Genomic DNA, 17,724 nt, shown 5'->3' on the forward strand with positions numbered 1-17,724 from the left:
GGATCGACTCCAGCCGCGTCCCTGCTCGTCCGCGCGGATCAATTCCCGTTCGTCCCCGCCGGCGGTCCTCATCAGCCGCTCGATGCCCTGCCATTGTCCACCGGCGGGAATCGAGCGGGCGCGGGTCGAGCGGCTTGATCAGGCCAGCTGAATATTATCAGCTGATCGATACACAGTACACAAACGTACCGTGTATCCCCAGCATAAGACAACCTCTGAGGCTGTCACAGAGCAGCTGTATTTGTACTGACATTAGATTACACACAGGTGCACGCTATTTAGTCATTAGCACTCATCATGCAATGTCTATGGGCAACTGCCTGCACTTAGACCAAAGGGGGCTAAATAATTACGCACACCCCACTTTGCAATTATTTGTAAAAAAGTTTGGAATCCTGTATGGATTTTCGTTCCACTTCTCACATGTACACCACTTTGTATTGGTCTATCACGTGCATTCCAATAAAATTGATACAGGTTTGTGGCAGTAATATGACAAAATGTGTAAAACCTCAAGGGGGCCGAATACTTTTGCAAACCACTGTATATAACCCCAACATCTTCCGCAGCACAGTACAGTGTATATAGTCTTGTCACTTAACTGTCCTTAGAGGGTCTAAGTCTAATCCCTACCTTATAGTAATGTCTGTTTATCGTAAACGGCCTCCTTCAGAAGAAACCGTACTGCGACCGCGTTAGGCGTGTTCCCCCGATCTGTCCCAGACACCCCGGTAAGGCACTCCACATGGGCATGATTGTCTTTTTGATCTAGTTGTGTATATGCAATTACTTGTTCACCAATCTTTGCAGGTGGCGCTGTGTGTTGTGTGTGCATGTGTGTCCCCGCGGATTTTTTGGTGGAGGCACATATGCACGCAGCTACACGCACAGTGCTCTCTCTCTATCTATCTATATCTATATCTCTTGAGTTCATGACTTATACATGGATTTCTTTGCACTTTATATTTAATGGCATGTATATTATGTAATTTTTAGCATAAAGTCACTTTATTAGTTACCCACTGTTGTCATTTTTTGCACATATTTATATGTAGACCAGTTTTTGAAGGGTTCACACTTTAACCCCTCCCTGTTTGCACTAGCACCACTTTTTTTCTTGAATCTCTTTTGCCCACCGAGGGTTTACTAATAAAACTGGAGTTCTTTTTCAAATTTATAACTACTTCTCGGGATAGGCTTACTAATTACTATTAGTTTAAATTGGGAGATTTCAATTGTATTTTAATGTATTTTACTTCTGATATGTATTTTTGACCGGGTGTTCGGTAAAAAAAAACAAAAAAAAAAAACCCCAAAAAATGAACATGCTCCTTAATTAACGCTGTGAATCAAGTAGGGTCAATCATCTCCTCCAAAGCTTACAACTGGCACTTTTACTAGAAAAGCAATCCCGATGAACTTGAATTAAAATGGCAAACAAAAAAACAAACATGCATGCCAAGCAATTTAGGAATGCACTGCCTAATATTTACACACAGCGCATACTTAATTGTGGATACTAAGCAAATTCTTTATCCAGTGATTGAAATTCAGAGAGCACAAGAGCAGCTTTACAAGTGTTAATAGACAATTACTGCCAAGAGCAAGATAAGCCAGCCTGACACCTCAAGTTCACATGTGGAGCTGCAAGAGATCAAAGTTCACAGCAGATGGAAAGCGGCCTATCAATCATTCCGCTCAGCACACAAAGCTGGTCACAGTGGAGAATAGGGCTTGGGCCAGCAATTTCAAGGAAATACCAAGCCCTTTTCATTTACAGGTCCGGGTAATAGAGATAATGTAATAATTTATTTAAAGGGATCCTTCAGAAAGAAAAAAAAAAAAAAAAAAAAAAAAGCATGGCAAAACCTTAAGGTATCCCTGAAACCAAAGGTAGAGGCAGAGGTGAACTTGCATGCAGCCACATGCTCACCACCTACCCGCTAAACAATCCTAAAATTTACAGCTACTAACTTAGGCTTCTTCACATCCCTCCATAATTTATTCCTCAGTTTATCTGCTGCTTACATAGCAGCACATAACGTATGGCAGCTTATGGACTACCTGAAGTGACATGTGGCATGAATCTATTTACATAGAGCTCACATACGCCTGTTTAGATTTAGGCCGTGTTACTTTCATTTGTGCTATACCCATGCAGCTGGAGAAGTAGAACAGAGGCATCTTAAAAACTAAATTAAAATCTATGACTTTTTCTGCATTTGTGCAAACACATGACGCGAGGAGAAAGATTCGGGCTAGGTTACCAGGGCTGTGGAGTCGGTCCAAAAATCCACCGACTCCTCAGTTTAGGATTCCACCGACTCAGACTCCTCTAATTTGCATATTACAATTTTGTTGATTAACAGTATGTAACATGAAATTCGTCTCTTAACTGCCAACGCTTAGGAATTTTACAAGACAACTGAAGTGAGAAGGATATGTAGACTACTATATTTATTCCCTTTGGACTAAAACTAGTCCTTGTTAAGAGTACTTGTAAAAGGTACAGACCGGAACAAAGAACATCTATCAGACCCTAGGCAATATAACTGTGGGTCCATGTAAGAGTGATGTGCAGGTACTCTGCAGGGAAATGAGGAGATTCTTCCTCTATTACACATTCTTCATGCACAATCTGAACAAGGTTTATGGGTGATAGACAACACCTCTGTGCTTAATGTGCACAACATTCTCAGTGGATTCCATGCAGCTCTCTGTGGGGAGTGCATATGTAGAGTATAGTACAGGGCTGTGGAGTCGGAGTCGGGCAATTTTGGGTGCCTGGAGTCGGGAAAAAAATGCACCGACTCCGAATGAATTTGTAACTGTAATTAAAATAGAAAATATGATAAAATGTTCTATTTCTCAGATAATAGTCATTAAAAATAATGTATATATACAGTAATAGCTGTGCTTAGTCCACAAAAATGAAATAAACCAATTAAAATTAGTTAATTGTGCTGCTTCAATAAAGCAGTCCCTGTATTTTTAAGGTCAGATATACATATCTGATTGTAACTGTATATATGATGTGTACACAGGAATCTCATATATACACTAAATAACATCTATGCTGTAAGAATAAAGCCTGATGTGTAGCTGTGTCACTAATAGAGATGGTCAATGAGATGGAAATAATTCTGCATTGATGCTGATTTATGCAAATATATGCACTCCCTTTGCTGATGAAATAAAATAATTTGATATGTTAAAATTTGGTTTGGTGACTACAAATTAAAAGGTACCTGAGACGGATGAAAAGTAACGGTTTATACATACCTGGGGCTTCCTCCAGCCCTCTTCAGGCTAATCAGTCCCTCGCTGTCCTCCACCACCCGGATCTTCTGCTATGAGTCCTGGTAATTCAGCCAGTCAGCGTTGTCCGGCCGCATGCCGCTCCCACAGCCAGGAACATTCTGCACCTGCGCAATAATGCTGAACAGGTGTAGTATGCTCCTGGCGGCGGAGTGTGTGCATGCGCACTACGCCCGACTGGCTCAAGTACCTGGACTCATAGCAGAAGATCCAGGTGATTGAGGAGGACAACGAGGGACTGATTATCCTGAAGGCGGCTGGAGGAAGCATCAGGTATGTATAAAACTTTAATTTCATCTGTCTCAGGTTTACTTTGTTACACAGTAGTACTATACTCTACATATGCACTCCCCACAGAGCTGCAGGGAATCCACTGAGAATGCTGTGCACATTGAACACAGAGGTGTTGTCTGTTTACAACCTCCTCATTCCCCTGCAGAGTACCTGCACATCATTCTTACATGGACCCACACTTACATTGCCTAGGGCCTGATAGATGTTCTTTGTTCCGGTTTGTACCTTTTACAAGTACTCTTACCAAGGACTAGTTTTAGTCTAAAGGGAATAAATATAGTAGTCTACATATCCTCACTTCAGTTGTCTTGTAAAATTCCTAAGCTTTGGCAGTTAAGAGACGAATTTCATGTTACATACTTTTAATCAACAAAATTGTAATATGCAAATTAGAGGAGTCTGAGTCGAGGAGTCGGAGGAATCCTAAACTGAGTCGGAGGATTTTTGGACCGACTCCACAGCCCTGGTATAGTACTACAGTGTACCAAAGTAAACCTGAGACAGGTGAAATTAAAGTTTTATACATACCTGGGGCTTCCTCCAGCCCCCTTCAGGCTAATCAGTCCCTCGCTGTCCTCCTTCGCCACCTGGATCTTCTGCTATGAGTCCAGGTACTTGAGCCAATCTGGTGTAGTGCCCATGCACACACTCCGCCGCCGGGGGCGTACTACACCTGCGCAGCACTATTGCGCAGGTGCAGAATGCTCCTGGCTGTGGAAGCGGCACGTAGCCAGACTGCTCTGACTGGCTGAATTACCGGGACTCCTAGCAGAAGTTCCAGGTGGTGAAGGAGGACAGCGAGGGACTGATTAGCCTGAAGGGGGTTGGAAGAAGCCCCAGTTATGTATAACACTCTTTTCATCCGTCTCAGGTACCCTTTAATTTGTAGTCACCAAACCAAATGTTAACAACATATCAAATTATTTGATTTCATGAACAAAGAGCGTGCATACATTTGCATAAACCAGCATCAATGCAGATTTCCATCTCATTGACCATCTCTATTAGTGACACGGCTACACATCAGGCTTTATTCTTACAGCATAGACGTTATTTAGTATATATAAGAGATTCCTGTGTACATATATATACTGTACAATCACAATCAGATATGTATATCTGACTTTAAAAATACGGGGACTGCTTATTGAAGCAGCACAAGTAACTCATTTTGATTGGTTTATTTTTGTGGACTGAGCACAGCTATTACTGTATATATACACATTTTTAATGACTATTATCTGAGAAATAGAACATTTTATCATATTTTCTATTTTAATTACAGTTACAAATTCATTAGGAGTCGGAGCATTTTTCCCGACTCCAGGCACCCAAAATTGCTCCGACAGACTCCACAACTCCGACTCCACAGCCCTGTAGGTTACAGTGCTCATTTGTATAATGCATGCGTTCTAATGTGTTATAAGGAGTGTGAACTGCAATAGAGGCTGGATTGAGTTAAAAGGATACCCAAAGTGACATGTGACATGATGAGATAGACGTGTGGTGTACAGTCTCCGAGAGGACCCATCACCGCCGTGGGGAAGTCTAGTAGCGAATAATTTGTGCACATATTTATACTGAAGCCAACGTCCTCCTTTGCTGTACCTGTTTTGAATGCATGTTGTGCATTTTAGTCCACAATTGTGGAGCTCTGCACATCTATTGCAGATAGTCAATCCGGGTGCAGCCTCTGTTTGGAAGCACTGCTAATGTCTCCTGCTGTACAAAACTCAACTAAGTATACTTATGGCTAGCTGCATCCATGTGAATCAATTTGCATTCAAATTATAGATTAGGACTAGTACATGATTTGCATCTGATTTGCATTCAAGGCATGTATTTAGCCCTGTGGGGCATTGCATGCCTCTGTTGGTCTACAATTCAGTTGCAGCCTATGAGCGCTGTCATTTGTTTGATGTCTGAGAGAAATGTGTATACCATTTTATGACTAGCAGCACTAGGAAAAAAATCGTGTTTTATCGTTAGACTAGCGGTAGGTCTTCCCCGAGAGGACCACTCACCGCCATGGGGAAGTCTAGTAGGGAATAATTTGTGCACATATTTATACTGAAGCCAACGTCCTCCTTTGCTGTACCCGTTTTAAATGCATGTTGTGTATTTTAGTCCACAATTGTGGAGCTCTGCACATCTATTGCAGGTAGTCAATTCGGGTGCAGCCTCTGTTTGGAATGTCTCCTGGTGTGGTGTACAGTGCCTAGCACACAACTATGCAGTGTTCCTTTTTTTCTTTCTCTGCCTGAAAGAGTTAAATATCAGGTATGTAAGTGGCTGACTCAGTCCTGACTCAGACAGGTAATGACTACAGTGTGACCCTCACGGATAAGAAATTCCAACTATAAAACACTTTCCTAGCAGACAATGGCTTCTGAGAGCAAGAAAGAGATAAAAAGGGGAATTTCTCATCAGTGAGTGTCACACTGCAGTCACTTCTTGTCTGAGTCAGGACTGAGTCACTTACATACCTGATATTTAACTCTTTCAGGCAGAGAAAGAAAATAAGGAACACAGCATAGTTATTTGTGTGCTAGGCCCTGTACATACAAGTCTATTTCATCATGTCACATGTCACTTCGGGTATCCTTTAAATAATGCAAACATTTACAATGCAGTACTGTGAACAGTCCCATAGAATTGAATGGACAGCGAGTTGACAAGCAGAATTATCTCTGCACCGTGCTCACTGCCGTGGTCGCGATTTTGCCATAATCGAGATCTAAAAACAAACAAAAAAAAAAAAACACACAACTTGCATCACTTTTAATGCAAGTTAATGGAAGCTGTTTTTGTTTTTTTTCTGGAAATCGCCTGCAAAACGCTCCCCAGTGTGTCAGGGCCATTACTAATTTCCTATATTACCATGAGGTATCTTTTCCCAATTATTCGAAAGTGCTGCCAGCTGCAAGGCATTACTTTTTGCAGGATGCTTGGTCTTCCAAAGTGGGTGTGGTTATGCATCTTAACAACTTTTGTTTAACTCCTATTCAAAGTTTATTCCTTAGGCCTAGTTCACATTTAGCGCAGATGGCTGTGATCGGAATGTAACGCGTCCGATCGCACGCCATCTGCGCTACTATGCAATACGGATCCCATTCATTACAATGAATAGGATCTGCGCTGCGATTCCCAAAAATGCATGCAGCACACGATAGCGCAATCTGGGAATGGTAGAATGGCTGTCTATGTCCTTCTACCGTTGAGTGTCGCACACTATACGCGCTGCCAAAATGCACACGGCAGCGCGTATAGTCTGAACGAGCTCTTTACAGTGTTTCTTATGAAAGTGCATGTTAGTTTCTTGTTATAAACCCCCAAAATTATAGCACTCCCCTGTAACAGTACTCTATTACACTACTCCTTATGGTTATACTGCCATCCTATTTTGGGTTTTTTTTATCAATGATCTCATTATTCAGACCATCAATTTTGTGTTTCTTTATACAGTACCCCCTATTATAGCACGCTCTATTATACTTCAAAGCGCACACACACACACACACAAAAAAAGGAGTCAAAAAGGTTCTTATGAAACTTAAAAAAGCCCACCATAGTCTCGGGATGTGAAACTGCAAGAGAACCCGTGCAAAGACCCAAGGAACACTGGGTTTCTAGCAAAGCCTGTATGGAAGAACTCTGTGCTGGAACAGTCGCTGTAGCAGGGTTCAGAAAACCTCTGGACCCAAGGCTGCCTACTGCAGAGGCATCTTATCTGAAATATTTTATAATACAAAGCTATCTTTTATGGCCATATGTACCAAAGCCTTGTAGGTGCCACACTGTTTGATATCCAATGAAGCTGCCCCGATATTTATTGATTTATTGTATTTATAAAGCGCCAACATATTACGCAGCGCTGAACATTAATTTAGGTTACAGACAATATTTAGGGGTGACATACAGCAATATGACAATACAGGAATACAAGAAAACCAGATCACACACCATAGTATGAGTACCAGGTAATGCTTAGTCAGTCACTGGATGGAGCATGGAGATTAGGCAAATTAGGTTCACTCAGATGCATAGCAAGGGTTCACAGTAATGGAGGTGCAAGATCAGGTAGGACACTAAAGGAGGAGGACCCTGCCCAAAGGCTTACAATCTAGAGAGAGAGGTAAGGATACAAATGGTAGGGGACCAGAGTTCAGCTGTAGGTTTAGAGCACTTGTGAGGGGTAGTAGGCCAGAGTGAAAAGGTGAGTTTTGAGGGTTTTCTTGAAGATGTTGAAGGAAGGGGCTGCCCTAATGGGTGGAGGTAGGGAGTTCCATAGTGTTGGAGCAGCTCTTGAGAAGTCCTGGAGGCGTGCATGGGACTGGGTGATGCGGGGGGTGGTTAGGCGAAGTTCATTGGAAGAGCGGAGTGAGCGGCTAGGTGTGTACCTCTGAGTAAGATCGGAAATGTAGGTTGGATAGGTTTTGTGGACAGATTTGTAGGTCAGACACAGTATCTTGAATCTGATTCTGGACTGGATAGGAAGCCAGTGGGATTCTAGGAGGGGATCTGCCATGGTGGAGCGATGGGAGCAGTGGATAATTCTGGCTGCCGCATTCATGATGGACTGCAGTGGGGCTGTTCGGGTCATAGGGAGACCAGACAGCAGGGCATTGCAGTAGTCAAGGCGGGAAATTATGAGGGCATGAATGAGGAGTTTGGTGGTGGCAGAGGTCAAGAAAGGGCGAATCTTACAGATGTTACGAAGGTGGAAGTTGCAGGACTTTGAGGTTTTGGATGTGGGAAGTGAAGGAGAGTGAAGAGTCCAGGGTGACACCCAGACAGCGGGCTTGAGAGGTAGGGCGAATGGTAGTGTGGTTAACAGTGACATGCACATCTGGGAGGTTCGTGGATGGCCGGGGTGGGAAGATCATAAATTCCGTTTTGTCTAGATTTAGTTTCAGGAACCTAGCAGACATCCAGGAGGAGATGGCTGATAGGCAGGAGGAGACCTTGTCCATGGTAGTGGTGGATATGTCAGGGGTGTGGAGGTAGATCTGGGTGTCATCTGCATACAGATGATAGTTAAAACCCATGGAGGATATAATCTTGCCAATGGAGGATGTGTATAGGGCCACAGCATGTAGCACAGTGTGGTACTGTATCCAGCTATCATCTCTGCTACCAAGTTGCTGTTGTGACATGGCTCTGCTGTTCTATACCACAGCTGGCTCTGGGACCAAAACCTACATGTATAACCATAGAAACCCAAAGAATGGAGGAAAAATGCATCTGTTCAGTTTTGCATGTGTGGGTGTTTCTCTGTATGGTTCAACTTAGAAGGAAAAAAAAAAAAAAAAAAAAAAAAAAAAGTTACCTATAAACCTTTTATAAGCTCTGTGCACTTCCATTTAATAGAAATTACATGGCTCTGATCTGTAAAAGCACAAGTCACAGAATGCAAAATAGCACTTGTTTTCAGTTTAACCTTCTGGGGACCGTGAAGCGTAAATCCTACGCTGCACTTGTGTGGCTGCCTAACTGATGCGGCGTAGGATTTACACCGCCTGCTCATTCTGCTCCAGATGTGATCGTGTGCACCCAACAGGGAAGATTAAGCGGTCATACGACAGCTGACCTATCCCCTCAGTGATCATGAGCAATGGCGATTGGCTGCTGATCACTGGCCGATTGTAGGGATTAGCGAAAGCAGCAGCAGAAGTAGGAGGGGAAGAAGAAGACAGACTTCCCTTTCCAACATTCCCCTGGGAATCTGCATTCCCCTCCGCTCTGCCCGGTATCTCTGCTTGTCATCACGCCGTGACCCGTAACTTAGCAGCAGTGCAAGTGGGGATGCTGGAAGGGGCTAGAGCTACTCATCGCTGGAGCCTGGGAGGGGCGTAAAGGCTGCTGGCAATATGGAGGACACCTGGCTATACTGGGGATACCGATGGCTAGCTATCTACATTGGGGATCTGGCTGCCTGACCCCCTTAATATGCTCGCCCCACCTAAAATGCTCTAGTCCTTATGGGGGTAAGGGGGGTTCAGAGGTTTAGGCAGCCGGTACCCAGAAGGTCAAATAAGCAACCGTAATCCAGCAAAGATTGTGATTGGCTGATGCCAGATAAGTGTGCTTTCTGGTTGCTTGAGACTCAATGTGAAAAATAGGCCTGGCTAATACTGTACTCCCCCACAGTAGAACAGTGGGCAACCTGGTTGTCTCATGCCTGAGCTAGGACATCTGCACTTCTACTTTCACCGGTCCTAGCTCCGATTCACAAACACTAGGCAGTACATTGGCATGCCACCTGGTGTTGATCTTTGGTTTTAAAGGACTTGCAGAAGTAGAAGCACTGCAGCAGCCCTAACTCGAGACATAAAAAACTGTCACTTAGGAGGTGGGAGGCCCAAAAAACTAACCTGCAGAAAACAGCAGGGCTTCCAAGCACATGCTTTAGTACATTACTATAGGTACATAAATGTCAATAAATGCAAGTTCCTATTGCCAAAACAACTATACATTTTGTGAGAAACTCCTCAAAAGCTCCATCCTCACGGCTCATCGCCCGAAACGAAAAATCTAAATGTGACTTCTATTACTACTGATTATTATTTAGTATTTATACAGCACTGTCATTTAGGCCCCGAGCCCATTGACACAGCAGTGTCTGCTGTTCAGTTATAAATCAATGCAACAGATGCTGAAAAGCAACAACTGCATTAGTAGGCTTGGGCCCTTAGGGTGGAGCCAATGACCTTATCTGTAGGTTTTTGTAACGAGGGAGGAAACCGGAGTGCCAGAAGGAAATGGATACAAACAGGGAGAACATACAAACTCTGTGCAGATAGTGCCCTAGTCAGAATGCAAACTGGGAACCAGTGCTGAAAAAGCATGCTCTCCACTACACCACCGTGTTGCGGTCTGCATAAAAAGACAAATGAGACCAAATTAACCACTTAAGGACCAGGGGATTTTCCTGAAATTGGTTCTGCGTGGGCTCTCCAGCCCGCAGCACCGATCAGGATTTAGCCAGGGTGATCAGACTCCCCCCCCCCCCTTTTTTCCCCCACTAGGGGATGTCCTGCTGGGGTGGTCTGGTCGCTGCTGGCTTGTTGTGCTTTGCCGGGGGGAGGCTCTTCAAAGCCTCCCGCCGCAGCGTTTTCTGCGCTCCTTCTCCCATCATGGGAGATATCCGTCCTGCGCATTGTAGGATAGGCTTCAGCCTATCATATGCCGGCGATCCACGCCCAGAAGCCGGGGATCGCCGATCTGCCTTACGGTGTTGCTGCGCAGCAGCGCCGTATGACGTAAACAGCAGGGATTTCTTCCCCGTGTGTTTACATTACGTGTGCGAGCCGCGATCGGCGGCTCGCACACTGTTCACGGAGACACCCTCCGTGAACTGGCATGGAAAAGCCACTCGTTCGAGCAGCAGTTTCCATGCTATACCACTAACGACCCGCCGACGCCTATCGGCGTTAGGCGGTCGTTAAGTGAAATTAACATTTCCTTCCTTTTCAAGCCTGTTGCCAAACCACTACAATCCTTTTAAAAAAATAAAAATATATTCCAAAAACTTCAGTACACATTTTACATCGTCAATAGCTTAGTCTGTGGATAGTTCAAATGGCTTTATCAGTTTTAATTGTATACCTACAGGTGTTTACAGTACATTTTTTTTTAATATGGTAGCTATTAACATATGCATTTGCAAATAAAAATTAAAGTAGTGTTTACAGTGGAAATCTAGTGCAAAATAAAAAGGCTGCTGCATAATAAATGCCCCTGCACTTAAAGGATGTAATCTGGCCGACACAGGTTCATAGAGAGACATAATAGCTGAGGCGAGACAGGAGAAGGTCGGTTAGAGGTTGCCCGTCTCCTGACAGCTGTGCATGTTGGCATGCAACGTGCAGAAGTGCTGGAATTGTATTATAAGAAGAAAAGCTGACATTCACACGTTTTATCTCTTCCTAACTGCTTGAATGGAGAAGCCGGCTTACAAAGTTCAATGCAAGACCAGATCAATAACACTTTTTTAAATTGTGCAGATAACCCAATGCCTATGAAATAAAACTGAGCTAACAATGCTACACAGCTAGCTGAAAAGGACACACCTAGCAAACCTGGGACATACCAAATTATACAAGTATTGATGTCAATTTTGTACTAGTATAGGTCTCGCCTGCAAACGCCTACCTCTAGCCATTTACATTAAAGGACTTCCGAGGCCAGGGTTAAATACCTATGCTGATGTATCTTCAAGGGACGCCATCAGCACCCCCGTTTCATTCTGCAGTGTTTTCATCTAAATTACAGGCTCTGGTGGGGTGTGGGAGTGCGACTGCGCAGCTTTGAGTCCTTCTCCAGTCCTGACCTCTTGGATGTAAACGGTGCAAGACCGCTGGGAGTGAGGACGGGGCTGGAGGACGACTCAGAGCTACGCAGCCGCACTCGTGGCTATGAGAACTGCGCAAGCGCGGCAAGACCTGGTGGCCATCTTAATTGTGGAATGTGAAGATGGCCCGGGGGATGGGGGTTGGGACTAGATCTGAATGATTTTAGTAAAAGTTTGAATTGCAGTTTGCCAGAAATTGTGATTTCTACTCGATTCATGATTTGATACACAACGATTGAACAGCACACCAATGGAGAGTATGAGTGCCCCCAGTATAGGTAGTCAAATATAGGTGCCCCCAGTATAATTTAGCCAGCTACAGGTGCCCGAGTAAAGGTTAGTTAGCTATAGTTGCACCAGTACAGGTTAGCCATCTAGATCCCCTTTAGTGTATATAGGCAGATCCCCCCCCCTTTGAATCAGATACTTTCTCCAGAGGTTTCCTACATCCTCCTCCACACCACTGACCTAGAGCCTCTGAAAGGTTGTGCTGCGCTACCTTCACGTTAACGTTAAACTGAAGAAAATAAAAAACTACATCTAAACACAACAGCATAACCATCTCCATGTTCTGATGTTGAAATGTATAGATCATATGCTCTTTGTATAAGCTAACTGTAGTGGCTGGAAACATTCAAGAGATCTAGTAATGTCAGCAGCAGTCTATGATAGTCATAGCAGTTCAATCTCCCATGAACAACATGTCCCCATACAGAACAGGGCAAAGCAGCTCCATCCCCTACCATTCAGAGCAGTGCAGCTGCCATGATAGTGGAGTTCATGTGTTCAGGAGGCCAATCTCCGGATTGCACTCGAAGAGGGATGACAATGGGGCAGCACAGGACTCTCGCTAGAATCCGGTGGGATCTTCAAAAATGGTGCGGGAGTGGCTGGAGGAATGGCAGGACATGGCGGTCATGTGACTTTGCTAAAATGTAAGCCCTCTTGCTGCTGCTCGTGGAGTAGCCGTATTGTGTCTGACACGTGGGCAGGGTGTCTGGTGCATTGTAACTGTTCCCATGCTGGTTGCTATATGCCTTTATAGTCTGGGATCGGGACTTTGCGACCGTTTGCCTCCACTTCATGACAGCGGCTCGCCACACGACAATCCAGCAAGGGGGAACGTGACTCAATGGAGGGGGGCAGGAGCAGCGCAGGTACCAGCTGTTCAGCGGATGGCGTCCCCTGAAGATACTACATCAGCATAGGTATTTAACTTTTTTTTTTGTTTGTTTTTGTTTTTTTAAACTCTGGCCTTGGAAGTCCTTACCTACCTGCGGACGGAGCGAGTATAAATCTACGGCGGGCAGGGGCGCTGCGGTCCTGACCGGACGTAAGCTCTATGTCCCATTGACCGCGCGCTCCCGCCCGTCCCCGTCGATTGGTCCGCTCTGCCCCCGCCGCAATGTGATGCCCTGCCGCCTCTATGACGGCAGAGCACTGTGAGCCGGGCAGGAGCAGTTTTCATTGGCTCCTAGCCCTGTCATTCATGTAAGCCGTTCCCATTGGCTTACATGGAATGACAGGGTCAGGAGCCAATGAAAGCGGCTCCTGATCGGCGCACAGCACTCTGCCGTCATAGCGATTGAAGAGAGAGCAGCCTGCGACAGGGATAGAGCGGCGTGTCCGGTGGGAGCGAAAGTAACTTGCGGCGATTCGTCGGGAAGCGGCGGTTTGCTGGACCAGCACCCTCTGGTCCTAAGGGGGCAGAGGGTGCTGGTCCAGAAAGGGTTAAGGTAGCCACTATTAGAGGTATTGTACATATAGTAACCCAGATCAGAGGAAACTAAAAAAAAAAAAAAAAAATGATTTTAGCTTAATAGATTTTTACAGATTGTATTCTGTACTGCACCAAGAGGATATCATATAAAATAATTCTATTTTTTATATGATCAAGCCAAATGTCTGAGCCATTAAAAGCTTAAAGAGACACTGAAGCGGAAAAAAAATGATATTATGATTTGTATGTGTGGTACAGCTAAGAAATAAAACATTAAGATCAGATATATCAGTCTAATTGTTTCCAGTACAGGAAGAGTTAAGAAACTAGTTATCTCTATGCAAAAAAGCCATTAATCTACGACTTTCAAAGTCGTGGAGAGGGCTGTTATCTGACTTTTATTATCTCAACTGTAAGTGAACTAATTACTTTTCCTCTGCCAGAGGAGAGGTCATTAGTTCACAGACTGCTCTGAATCATTTTGAATGCTGAGTGTTGTGTAATCTGCACATATTAGAGAATGATGCAATGTTAGAAAAACACTATATACACCTGAAAATAAAAATGAGGATATTTTCTTTGCTGCTAATCTTCTAGTAATTATTCATAGTACACAACCAATTCACTATATCATATATTTTTTTCCGCTTCAGTGTCTCTTTAAGTGTACAAAAAGCTTTAAAAAAAAAACAAACAAACAAAAAAAAACACCTGAACTTAGAGGAACATGGAGGTTACCATACAGGTAGTCCCCGACTTACAAACGCCCCGCCGATACGAACTGGATTCTGTGAAACCATGGGAACAAGTCAAAAAAATGAATTTCAAATTGGACTTGTAGTTTGAGAAAATCGATTTTAAAAATATTTTAAGAAAAAATGGCTTTTAAGCTTCTATGAGCAGGTACAGGAGGTGACAGAGGGGGACACTGGAGGCACGGGGGGCACAGAGGAGGTACAGGGGACAGAAATGGCACAATGTTCCGACAAAGCAGATCAGAGATGAAAAACTATCTATAACAAGTACCTTGTCTATATATCTTATCTAAAGTTTAGATAATTTACACAGTAAATCTAGCTGCAAACAGCTTCAATAGAATATGATTATTTCTTTCTGTGATAAAATGACAGCAGCCATATTTGTAAACATTACACAGAGGCAAGCTTATCTGCATCTTGAGCAAAAAAAAAAAAAAAAAAAAATTCTCGCCTCTAAAATCTCTGGCTAGTAATACCTCCCCCTCCTCCTGCCCAGACTAAGCTCCCATGAGTCCTTGCTACTGTCTGAAAGTGCCTTGGCTCTCTGAAAACCTGTGGGTGTGGCTTGTTTAGTTTATAGAGAATTAGAGTATTAACACAAAAACAAAAAAGTATTTGGCTTGAGGAATTCCCTGTAAATAGGAATGGAACACAATTATGCAATGTGTAAAAGTTCATCTCGGATCCACTTTAAGAACAGATTCAGGTTAAGAATTAACCTACAGTCCCCTATATTTGTTAAAGTGAACCTTAAGCCAGGAAAAAAAAAAAAATGTTTTACTCACCTGGGGCTTCTACCAGCCCCTGCAGCAGTCCTGTGCCCTCGCAGCCACTCACTAATCCTCTGGTCCCCCCGCTGCCAGCTAGTTTTGTTTTTGCCGATAGGCCAGTCAGGACTGGCCACGCCTAGCTTTTTCCGCATTCCCGACTAATTAGCGCTATTGCGGGCCGCAACGCGTACAAAAATACGCGTTGTCGCATATCTATGCGTTCATAATGTGGCATAATGTAGCGCCAATTACAGTCGGGAATGCGGAAAAAGCTACATGTGGCTAGTCCTGACGGGCCTGTCGGCAAAAACGAAACTAGCTGGCAGCGGGGGACCAGAGGATTAGTGAGTGGCTGCGAGGGCACAGGACTGCTGCAGGGGGCTGGTAGAAGCCCCAGGTGAGTAAAACTCTTTTTCTGGCTTAAGTGTCTCTAAGTTTGGACTACCTTTATTTCATTTTAAACAATGCAGATTGCCTGGCTGTTCAGCTGATGCTCTGCCCCTTATACTTTTAGCCATAGACCCTAAACAAGCATGCATATCAGATATTGAACTGCATTTGTCACATGCTTGTTTCAGGTATACGATTCAGACACTACTGATGCGTGAAAGATCAGCAAAAAGCCAGACAACTGGTATTGATTAAAGTGAACCTCCAGACTAAAAATCTACTCAGCAGCACTGAAAAGGCTCAGTGTTTAACCTTCCTGGCGGTAAGCCCGAGCTGAGCTCGGGCTATGCCGCGCAGGAAGATATCTCAGCCCCTGATGGAGCGATTTGCTCCATTTAAAATGCTGTACGCGCAGCTAGCACTTTGCTAGCCGCGCGTACAGCTTGATCGCCGCCGCTCTGCGGCGATCGCCCGTACGCAGCGGCGCAAGAGGGCCCCCCCCCCCCCGCCAGAGCCCTGCGCTGCCCGGACCAATGAGTTCCGGGCAGCGCTATGGGCTGGATCGGAGGTGTCTGACGTCAGGACGTCGGCTGACGTCCATGACGTCATTCCGATCGTCGCCATGGCGACAGGAGAAGCCAAACAGGGGAGCGCGTTATATACGCGTTCCCCTGTTTGCTATTGATGCCGGCGACGATCGCACTAGAGGGACACATGCGCCCTCTAGTGGTGTTTCATGTAGCTACCACTCTGGTAGCTTTACATGAAACACAAAAAAAAAAAAATTAAAAAAAAAAAGGATTTTTGCCATTTTGGCAAAAAAAATTAACCGCCAGGAGGGTTAACAGTTTCACAGCATCAGAACTTTGTTTTTCTTAATAAAGCCTCATTTTAGCTGCACAGAAGAAAAATGCCCGGACATTTTCCCCTGATTCTGTGCAAAGCACGATGGGATTTCTGATGTTCTCCTGCTGTTTTGGTGCAAAAAAATTTTTTAATTTTGAATTCTAGCACGTGCAGCTGGGAGGGGTGATCAGCACACAGGACAGTTGGAACTGTGTCTCATGCTCCCTGTCACCTATCAACCAAAAATATGGCTGCCCTCATGAAATCACTAAGATTTGTCTGTTCTTTTAAAACAGGGTGGGTAAGAGATTATATTACCCATTTATTTTAATTAACATCACTAAAGTAACTTAATGACAATATGTTTGTTTAGGCTGAAGTTCCCCTTTAATGGGAAATAAATATGGCAGCCTCCATATTACACCCACTTTCGTTGTCCTTTGAGTTCTCAATCGATTGAGACATTTTAATCAAACATTCAGCACTGAGAAGGTTAAAGAGACACTGAAGCCTCTTTTTACCTGATGTTCTTTAGTCCTCTTCAGCATTAAATTCTAAGCAGATTCGCAGCATTCCTATGGCAGAATGAGTGATATAGAGCAAAGAAATAGACCTGCAAAGTTCCATGACTTTGCAGCCCGAGGGAGGCAGAGCTTTGCACAGTAGCTCTGCCTCCCCATCCAGTTAATCTCCACCTCTCCCCGCCCCTCTCAGTGAAAGATGACAGAGGGGCAGGGAGAGGTGGAGATCGGCGGAGAATGTCTAGAGGTAGCAGAGCTACTGCGTGCAGCTCTGCCTCATTGTCTCTAGCAGTCTGTTTTACAATGCAGGAGTTTATTGAATTGCTGAAGAAGTTAACAGTATGGAAACATTTGTGTTATGTCAGACTGCAGTTCCTATTAAGGCCTGGTCCACAGCTCAAATTTGAGCAATGAAGGATGACAGCGGATGCCCTGTCACTGTCCATGGCAGAGGACCCTGGTTCACAGAGCCTCTTATTTCCCTTACAGCACAATCCTGGTTATCAGGAATCCAACTAACAGGTAGTCTCAAGCAACCGGCACCTGAGGCTGCTTTTTGCAGAAATCACCCGGGGGCGGGACTACTGCACCAGTAATACCACCCAAAACAACATGAAAGCCAGTCTGCCTACTCACTGCACAGTATTCTCACAGAATGACTGTGCCACTGACCAGGCAGTGCTTCAGGAAATAAAGGAATTCTTGAGAATCCTGTACTGTGCCCACCTACTACTACAAGCAGCCTCCACACCAA

General features: G+C 44.4%; 1 protein-coding gene across 2 annotated transcripts in view; it reads right to left on the bottom strand.

Annotated features, from left to right (window-relative positions):
• Positions 1 to 17,724, bottom strand: part of PAFAH1B1 (platelet activating factor acetylhydrolase 1b regulatory subunit 1) — a 123,365-nt gene that overhangs the window by 36,558 nt on the left and 69,083 nt on the right. The window lies entirely within an intron of this gene.

This window comes from Hyperolius riggenbachi, chromosome 2 (genome assembly GCF_040937935.1).
Source record: "Hyperolius riggenbachi isolate aHypRig1 chromosome 2, aHypRig1.pri, whole genome shotgun sequence".
NCBI lineage: Eukaryota > Metazoa > Chordata > Amphibia > Anura > Hyperoliidae > Hyperolius > Hyperolius riggenbachi.